The sequence below is a fragment of the Lepidothrix coronata genome, unplaced genomic scaffold (genome assembly GCF_001604755.1).
Source record: "Lepidothrix coronata isolate B3197 unplaced genomic scaffold, Lepidothrix_coronata-1.0 Scaffold45, whole genome shotgun sequence".
NCBI lineage: Eukaryota > Metazoa > Chordata > Aves > Passeriformes > Pipridae > Lepidothrix > Lepidothrix coronata.
In genome coordinates, this window is record NW_016690225.1 from 3,795,100 (window position 1) to 3,805,718 (window position 10,619).

Below are 10,619 nucleotides of genomic sequence, written 5' to 3' on the forward strand. Positions count from 1 at the left end.
ACACTGTGGCAGGTCTGCAGAATTATTTGCTATCCTTAATCATACCCTATTAACTTCAAAATAGTGTCTGAAGGAGCCAAGCAGTGTCAACCACAGCAATTCCTGCTTAATGGACTTAGTAGAAGTCAACAAATAGTATTCTGCTTGTAGCTGTGAAAAAAGTAAGTTGCCTGGAGGAAAATTAAAGTAACTCCACTTTCTAATACCTTCTGAACTGTAGCAGGCTACTAACAATTTACTTGCACACAGAATTAGTTGCACGTCTGTTCCAAGTATAATTCCAAAATATTTCTTCAATTAGCCTATAAACTCTGTATACAATTAAGCTTTGGGGCCCCCTGGTGGTCTAGTGGTTAGGATGCGGCGCTCTCACCGCCGCGGCCCAGGTTCGATTCCTGGTCAGGGAAACTTCCCCGGGCAGATGGAGCTCATCAGCCCTGTAAGGCCATCCATCTAAGAGAAGGTCACTCTAAACAAACCTACGTCCTGGGGACCTCACTGCCGCTGTCCAAGCTTGCTCAGCCCTGGCAGATGAACCTCAGGATTAAAGGGTGGGCTCAGTTCAGCGCACGCTGTGTCTCACCTAAAAAATCCACTGCGCAGGCTCAAAGGGTAATGACCTTTCCCAAATCTTCGTTCGCGAAGACTGGCCAAGACAATTAAGCTTTAATCATAAGTTTAACATTTCCTAATAACCTATTTGTAATCTTTAGACATATTCTTGAGAAAGTCCTGAAAAGGTAAATTCTGAGTAATGATTAGATATTTTTCTTACATTTGCCCCAGCGATGGAGAGTAAGATCTACAATATCACCTGCATCACCAATAGGCGCTGTCTACTCTTACCAGTCTGCAGTCCTCTCCAACACAAGGTGGATTCCTTGCAGGGGGCTCACATGCATGTTTGAATTTTAAACCTGTGAACTTAGGAAGCTGAAAGAAGACAGAGTGTGGTACTTTGACATTCACATTTGATTGTCAGGATAGTCAATGTGTATTGCTGCTTGCTTCATTTTGTTCTGATGACACGTTTTCATTTCGAGATATACTTCTAAGAGTTGATGTGAGGCTGTTTGAGAAGGAAGGAGTGCAGCTCCATTTCACAATTGAATGGCTTTGCTGCACAGATAGCAAGATCTAATCCTCTTCTTTAACTACTGGGATTACAGGTGCATCTTTACCAGAGTTACTCCTACAAAACCACTGAAGAGTCTTTTAGCCTGAGCAACCAGCTGACCTGAAAGCTCAGAATAGAATAGAATAGATTAGATTTTCACTTGGAAGAGACCTAAAATGATCATAGAGTCCAACACCCTGACCACTTCAGGGCTGACCAAACTGAAGGATTATTTCCAAGCAGAGAAGCATTGCTTACTCACTCTATATACCTACCTCTTTTCCTCTCTGCCTTATGTCCTGGACAGTGTAGAATAATCACTGCCATGAGTTTCCTTGTTCTAGGTTCCTGGCCAGACCCTGTTCCTCCCAGGGACTGGGGTTCAGGAGATTACCTGCTGCTAACCCAGGGTGAGTTCAGGCTTCACCAGTAGACTTAGCATAGATGGTAGTGATACTGGATCATTAACCTTTTCAAAATAGCATTATTGTTTCAGGCAAAGTTTTGAAATCATTAAGTCAGATGTCTGAAAAATCGTATGCAGACTTCCTAATAGTATGTAAATAATTAGTGTGCAAAGAAAGATATGAGAACTGGAGAGGAATCTTGTAGGGTATAGAAAGAAGAAGTATAAGGATGAGAGGGAGAATAACAGAAAGATGTAATAGGAAATCAAAAAGGAAAAACTTTAGAAAGTCAAGAAAGGAATATGACTGACTCAAAAATTACTAGAGACTCTAAGAATGCTCAGTTTTGGCTGTTCAAACTTTAAGTGTCTAAATGACCTTGGCTTCATGGGGAAGTGTTTACTTATTCTTGAAAACTTTTAACTTACCTCTGGTTAAATAAACAATATAAGGCAGGCAAAATCTCTTGTACCTTTTGAGCTACTCAACCATAAAGTCTTCTCTAAAAGAAGGATTGACCACATACAGCAAATAATAAGGAAATAGAAAATTATTAGGTATTAAAATATAGAAAAAATAGAAAATAGACAGTTCAACAGGTTTTTAAAATTTGTCTATTTACCTGGATACAAAACAAAGGTGTGAAAGAGGATCAGTAAACCATTTTTGATAATAAGGAAATTATGTTTTCATTTTACCATAGTTTGCTCTTAGCATCTACAGAACAGCAACTACTCTGTAGCATTCTTAAACTACCAGCAACCTAAGCGCTAATCTACCATTTCCAAACAGGGATAACATACTACATGCAGATCTGTACTTTTGAGCTTATATGGAGTATTAGTTACTTGTAAACAGCAAGTGAATATTTCTATTGATCATCCTTTTCTTTTCATTGGCCTTGATTTTTTGTTTTCCGAGACACACATAGAGTGAGCCCAGATGTATTTTCTCTGTGAAGCAGATTGTAGCACTATTTTTCTGGTAAGTAATCCTGTCCTTTGGCAGCCAATAACCGCACTTGCTCCTGTATCTAAATGCTCCTATTAGTAGCCAAAGTCAATATTTAGGACACAGACTGGTGATTGGCTTATTCACAGTCCTTTTTCAGGCCTTCCAATCAGCTTTAGAGACACAGGAGCAGTGCAACTAAAAAATCAAATGAATGGAGAAAAAAGGGGCTTGTTCTTATAACAACATTTGCTAGCTGCCTCTTCAGATAAGGAAAGGCACAGCACAATGTGTGCACTGGCCAACCTCCAAATCACGCCATGAATTCCTGGACTAGATCCCAGAATTTGAATTTGATCAGGGGATGCCTGGAAAGGACATGTTGCTGGCCTTCCATGAAGAGCAACTATTCTGTTTTGGGCAAGAGGAGATAATGCTCAACCTGAGGAAATGTGCAGGTGGTGGCTCTGGAAAGCATTTACAGCTTCCCATAGTGAAACATCAATGGATCTTCTTCCTCATCCCTCAGCTCCAGCTTACCCTACAGTATTTCAAAATACATATACAAGGCAATTTGCTTTCCTTGCACAAATCTAGCAAGCCGCAACATGCCGAGAATGAATGTTGGCATGTCTTCACTGCACTTAGGCATCATCTACAAACAAAGCTTCAACGCGCCAGTATGCCACTGCTTGTCAATCTGAAAAAGTCACCAATACTTTTGAACTGCATTAAGGCTCCATCCATTTCTTAAGAAGCCAAATGAACTGAAACGAGATAAAAATTAAGTATTTAGGGATAAAAAAAATTTAGCTGCATTTGGTGCTATGTAGCTGTAATAGAGCAGTTAGGGGAAGAGCAAAGCTTCTTAGCAGCTGTTACAGAAATGGAACAGTCAATTAAAATTCCAGCTGCAGAGGGAGAGAAATGTTCAGTCTGGTGTAATAACAATAATCAGGCACAGAGAACTTTACAGGAAACCTATTACTTTTTGGTCCCAAATAAGCTGATGTTCTTAAAGGTCAACTGCAGTTGGTATGACTGAGCAATCAGCACTCATACTTGAAATTTTAGTCCCCATGTTCTCCTATGTCACTACCTAGCCTAGAGAAAGTTCCTGTGCTGATAACTCTGTGCCAAATGCCACAGGGGTCTCACATTAGAATTACTTGCAATGCTATTGAATACCTCTGTCAAAAGAAAAAAAGAAGAAGATCACTATAAAGCTAAAAAGAATGTTCTACTTTCAACTCAGAAATAAAACAGCTCAGTTAAGGCAGAGATGTAAAGATTCTCAGTGCCCATCACTGATGTGATCTTTCAGCTGGAACTAATCTCCTCATTCTCACTGTTACCCTCCTTCTCCTCAATACCTCCTTCACTCTGTATTGCAACAGCTGACATAGCTGTCAGGCTCACCTAAACTGTTGGACCAAGATTCAACTCCAGCCCTTCCCTGACTTTATAAAACAGGACAGGGCAGGCAGACTAGCTATATTTTCCTTATAAAGAAAATAACATCATTTAGCCAGAGATTTGTCACAATGGACCACATCAACAGGCCTGGATTTTCAGAGAAGGCAAACTACAAGAGAAGATTAGCATTCAACCCTTCATCTTGGTGGTATTTCAGTCACTGAACCTCCATGAAAGAATTTGTAATACACCTCACAATTCTCATCTCAATCCATCATATCAACATTACCTATTTCAATGGTGATCCTTATCAAGGAATGCAAACAAATACAGTGTCAGAAAATGGCATGGGACAGTTTATTGCCTTTTCAGGATTAAATGTTAGTATCTGTTCATTATAGAGTACCTCCTCCCTTTTCTGTCAGCAGCCAACAGTATTAAAAGATTTGTCTGCATTATGCTATGCTAAGAATCCTGTGTATAAATTGGGACCACACTTTGGCCTACTTTTTTTAATATCTTTAAAACCGGAGACTGATCATTGTTGACAAAACCTATTCTAGAATCACACAACAGACAGAGGAACAAGAGAAGTTCATTGTTGCTAGTGAGTATTTCTCACCTTTAGGAATGCATGAGATATTTCAGACTCTGTGAATAATGTCACACTAGTCATCTAGTTAACTGCCATAGATGTTGTGGTAAATTTACACTGCTGATGTTTCTGGACTCAAGAGAGGATTTTACTTTCAGGGGTCTGTGCTTTTGCCTACAATATATAAAGCACCCTGTCAGCCTTTGCTCAAGAGACCATACCATCATCATTTTGATGTTCTTTCTTTCCACATCACTTTCCAATCACCTTGTAAGGGTGGTTTGATGCTGCATTCCCTCCAAAATTCCCCAGCACCACTAACCATGTTGGTTCTCTTACTGGATTTATTTTTCTACTGATGTAGTCTATGATTTCTATATATACAGTCCCATAAGAACCCACCATTGTAAAATCCTAAATGATGATCTTGTCTGACAATCTTTCAGCTGTTTCAAGAGCTTTCATTCCAGCATTTTTATTTTTTTCTCTTCCACCATTCTAACAATAATATTGCTTTCTGCTTCTTTTACTCAGCTAAAAAATCTTAATGTTTTTTGCATCTCTTTTTATTTTCTTTCTTTCTCTGAGGGCTTCAGAGGTCTTGATGACCTAAATAAACTTTATAGGTTTCATTTAAAACAAAAAATTAAGTTGATTTTATTTCACACACTGTTACATTAGGGATTAAGAAATGTTTAAGTCCACACAGTAAATCTACATGCAAAAACACTCATGGATTTAACAAAGATATCAGACTTAAACAATTTGAACATAGATGGAGAGAAGCTCATTGGCAAAGTTCATAACAAAACAGCAGGTCTCTTTCTACTAACTTTAGTGTTAGGAAGCATACCAAAACCAGCACAAACAGCTTCTTCCTGTTCAGGTTTGACAGGCAGATATTGTTCTTGCCTCTTTCCAGTTTAAGCTAATGAAATGTTGTCACAATAGACAACTAGTCCACAGTAAAGAGCTTCTTAAATGTGGAGATCATGACTGGATTTTAGAATAAAACTAAACTACATTTACTGATATTTTATTTCCATTCATAGCTGATTTTCCACCAAAGATTCAACATGAGACCTTAAGAAAGAAATTAAAGAAAAATTCAATATGATAGGACTTCAAGAGGAGACTGAATTTAACCCAAAGCCAGGCAATTCCTATCACAGGAAAGTGGAGATGTAAACGGGTTGGAGAAGAGACTTAACATTTCCATTCACAGCAGCATGAGAAAAGGAGCATTGGCTGCTGTGGGAAAGATTCTTCCTTCCCTAAATCTCCTGGAGTCACCTTGATCTCACCCTGTGTGCACATGACCTCCAAAAGGAAACAAACACATTATCTACTACCACTGAGTTACAAATCAGGGCAAGAAGATTTCACCTTCATACAGGTTAAGGACTAGATCCCTCCAAAGACTCTGGCATATTCAAGTCAGACAGGGTTGAAATGCCTCTACCGTGTACCTTCCTAGTAGGGCTACAGAGCTTCTAACTGAGATTTGGCTGTTAGTTGGGTGTCTCAGAGAGCTGGTAGGTGGAAAATCCCTGTCATCTTGTGAAAGACTTCACACATATAGCCCTGTATGTGTCCGGTTCCTAAAGGAGAATCTAAAAGTTGTTTGCACACAGAGTGGTAGACAACTTCCAGTCAACTAAATGGAAATTTAAGTGTCCCAACTACCATATATATGCCCAAGTTTAAGTATATGAACCAAGTATCTTCATCCATTTATAAGCCAGATTCAGAATCCTTTATCCAAAGCAAATAATTCCAGCTATACTTCCATAGACAAGGTGAAGTTGTCTTTTGCTTTTATTTCCAGTCATGTGATAAAGATGTCTCTGTTCATCCTACATTGAAAAGTTTAGATTTTAGATCATTTATGCAAGAACTGAGACAAATAAGGTCCAGATCCTTGTCTTGGGATGTTTTGAAAGCCAGCTTTTCCACATATCTTAGGAGAATACAGCAGCAAACAACTTATTGAGTAGCATTGGTAAAGGCACTCTTCAGAACATTTTCAGCAAGTATGTGTGGATTTTCACATGCTTCTCAATTATATTGCAACTAAGAATGCAACAAGTGAGGAGGCTGGAGGATGGCTAAACCCCGTTCCAGCTTGAGCATGATTTAGTCTAAGATCTCTAAAATTGTCCTTTAAATGAGAAGGAAGAAGAGTCAAAACCACTATATCCGAGTCTCAGAGATAGAACTAGTTGAGTTGAAGATGTAAACTGAATTGTAAATTAATCAGTGTGTGAATATAGATCTATGTTTCATGACAGTTAAATTATGTAACTTCTATTAATTTGACTGACATTTTTTTACCTGAAAATTAACTGGATTTGTAGAAGTCAAGGAAATGGACATCATAAATACTATTCATACAGGAACTAGGATCAGACCTTTCTTATACATCCTTTTCTTGATGTACACTACTAGATTTTGATATCTTATTCGTACCACATAAAGTGAGATGGTATTCTATAGCTGGTGAATCTGCTAAGGGTCCCACCGCTCCTTAGGCAATACATACTGTTCCCAAGTTGTCTTTCCTAGAAATCAATGGGGAGTTGCACTTAAAAATAGCATAGTATGGCAAATAAACATGAAGGCCGTGAAGATATTGATTCAGTGTAGTGATTTCCTGAGAAAATCTTGGAAAGGGTAGATATAAAATAAATAAATAAAATTATCTTAACAATTTTGTTTCTGCATAAATGGGCAGTGTTCTGGAGACATTGCAGATTTTTTACTGAAATTAATTGGTTTATAATTTGTCATAATTTTGGACAAGGATGTGATGTGGCAGAGCCTTGAGCCACATGGGCATGTGTAGATTGTTGTTCTATACCACCCACATCATTGCTGGTGGACGGAAGCAGGGGATTGTCACTTCCGAGAAGAAGGGGGCATGGCTTGAGATGGAGGCAAAAAGCTGGCACGGGGAGTGTCTGCTGCCATTTTGTCCTTTTCTGGAGAAGCAAGTGGCGAATGGAGTGGTGGGGTAATGCTGGTCCCGACAGGAGGGTTTGTCAACCATCGTGTCTCAGTTTGACAAGACTGGAATGTTTTGCTAAAGAGTCCGAATTATGAGATAGACCAAACTCCTCTCTCTCAGCAATTGTAAATCCAAAATTAAGGGGCTCTAATCGAGGAAGTGTGGAAAAAAAAGAAGAAATAATAACTCTTTATTAAAAGATATACATATATATGTTGGCAAGAACAGTAACAGAACACAAAAACAGCTAGACAATAGTCCTGTACCCAAAAGTCCCCTTCAAACAAAAGAAAAGGTCTGCATACTTCTCTTTCCTTTAGCGCAGTTCTAATCACGGTTGGCGGGGGCACTGTTGGATCACTGGAGGTGCAGAGCCTTCAGTGCTTGGTGTTGGCCTGCAGGGAGCGCTGTGGGCTCTGGCGGTCACCACGCGGGGAGGGGTCTGGGGGGTGGTCTCAGGTCACGGGAGAAGCCAAAAAGAAAATGGGGACCCTTCCCCCAATGGAAGAAGGGGGAAAGGAAAGCAGTCCACCCCCACGGAACTCACTGTTGTTCTTGGATGATGGTGTTTCAAGGTTCCTCCTTTTTTTTTCTCCCAGCGAGCACAAAACTCTCCGATGAAAACACAGCAGGTTCGGGCTGGAGACAAAGACAGCTTGCAAGCAAGCTGAGGCCAGTGGTCAGGGCTGACCAAGACGAGAAAGTCGGAAAGGCCGGCCTCTAGGCTTTTTCTCCAAATGCACACACGCAAACCCCATCTCTGTTCCAGAGAGAAAATACAGCAATCTGTCCTCTCCCTTCTGAGGAGGGCCAGCAATTCCCCCAAAACTCCTCCCCCCCTCCCCCAGTCTCCGATGGGCCATTTGGAAGAAATGCAGCTTGGCCAGCTAGGTCCTTTGTAACACTAATCGCCCCCCTTTCCATTCAAACTCTGTCTTTCCTACAGTGGAGGCAGGGGGAAGAAAAATCCCCCCCCCTCTGGATTTCTAGCCTATAACACATCGTTTATCTTTTTTTTCTGTCTTACGGTGAAAAAACATGTATGTGGAGGGCCTGGAGGCAATTTTGTCCTTTGTTTCCAGGGGCCACATGGTGCCAAGTTGGGTTGGTCAGTTGGTGAGTGTTTTTTGTATGTAAATCACTCTCTTTCTCTATGCTTTTGCTATTAATATTGTTGCTGTTATTCTTTGGGTTTTTATCTCTTTGCTATTTCCAGTAAATTGTTCTTATTTCAACTCAGGATCTTTGCCTTTCATCTCTCTCTCACTGGAGGAGGTGGGGAGAGAAGCAACTTCTGGTTTTGCATTTTAGTGGGAATACTAATATAATTTCTAAACCACAACATAGTTTTATAAAACAAATGTTTCTGTGCTATTAATAACTTGCTCATAAGCCTGTTAGAAGAAATGTAGAACTCCAGGCATAGATCAAGCATAGAGAATATGCCAAAAAGATTAATATTTTTAAGATATTAGAGATGATATCAAGGATTAACTGATTAACTCCATTCTATTTTACTACTTCCAGAATTTCAGATAAATAAAAACATTAACTAAAAGCAATACCAGAATTTTTCAGTCTTTATATATAATTATCATAGCACTGTTTAAGATTACTTAGATCACTAACAATATAAAGACAACAAAAGCAGGCGTCTCTTAATCAGAGCTATTAGGGGAATTATAGCTTCCACAAACAAAGGAATTATAGACATACTCATCATGCTTTCTTATTCAATTTTCAAAACTGTTATAAGCCATTTCTGTGCAAAAACCACCTATGTATCTGTGGGAAAATGGAAGCTGAAGTCACATTTGGGATACACAGTTTAGCAGAGATACATTCTCTCCTCCATATAGATTTTCCACTCTTGCATTTGGCTCTTTCCCATACCAGAAACACACCAAAGAATCCACTTATTTTGCCTTTGTGAAGGACAATAGAATAGAATATGACCAAAAAGTATATCTGGAGTATTAAACAAAGTAGACATGTAAAAAATGACTGAAGCCTTTTATCTTTTAGAAAATTACTTTGAATGGGTAGAAATTATACACTAGTGAAAAGGAAAATGTGGGGTAAGTATTCAGCAGTCACTTTACTTTGTTCATTCATTACCAATTTAGCAGAGTTGACAACATTTCTTCATGTAATCAAATTTTGATTTGTATTGAAACTGAAAATCAATTTGCTTTCTGATGGACATTAGTTTCAGTAGAGCAAATGTAAAAGCTTCACACCTTTCACTGATGCCTGAATTAGGCCAAATAAAAGGACTTGATATGCTTGATTGAGTGGTTAGATTCATCTTGTCAATATTACTAAAACAAGCCATATTGAAAATCACAAATTAGTAACACTGAAAGAGCACAGGGAAAATTGCTGAAAGATATTTGGAATAATGGTATTTTGTAATGGTGTGGCAATAGGTATAGCAAATCACGAGAATTGCATGCAATTATACTTCATTTATGTATAGAGCTTTGACCCAAGTTTCTATTAATATCAAAAGGAACACTAGAGGAAAAGCCAAGGTAAAAATAACCCAGTTTCCATATCAAAGTGTTCATATTTGACTAATCAGAACTTCTGCAAATAAACAGCAACTTCAAATAACTAATCTCCTGACCAAAACTGAAATGCCAGCATAGCATCAGCTAGGCCCTAAAACTGTACATCACAGTGACTGAGGTGGCAACAGCTCTTTTTAGTCATGTTATTTAATAATTTCTCTCACAAGGAAGTTTTTGGAAATTTACAGTTTCAGAGCTTAAATTATCTCTGCTGAGATTTTTTCCTTATTTTATATTTCTACTAGGTCTGTGTGATTTTTCTAAGTATAAGGCCTAGGAAAAATTTTGGGTGGAGTGAGTGCTGCCTTGGACACTTGCTAGTATTTTTATGATCTACTATTCATTATTAATGCAATTTGCATAAAATTAATTGAATGTAAGCACTGTTGATTGCAACTATTTCATACACAAAGTAGGAACGTTCATCATCTGGTTGATGATTTTGAAGTATTTCTCCAAAATTTTTCCTCTTATTTTCTTTCTTCTTTTTCTTCTTTTTCTTTTTCTTTTTCTTTTTCTTTTTCTTTTTCTTTTTCTTTTTCTTTTTCTTTTT

At 38.5% G+C, this 10,619-nt stretch overlaps 1 non-coding gene across 1 annotated transcript; it reads left to right on the top strand.

The window, feature by feature from the left end:
- Positions 1-335: 335 nt before the first annotated feature.
- TRNAE-CUC lies at positions 336-407 on the top strand. Its single transcript has one exon. It is a non-coding gene; the product is annotated as a tRNA-Glu (tRNA).
- The last annotated feature ends 10,212 nt before the right edge of the window (positions 408-10,619 follow it).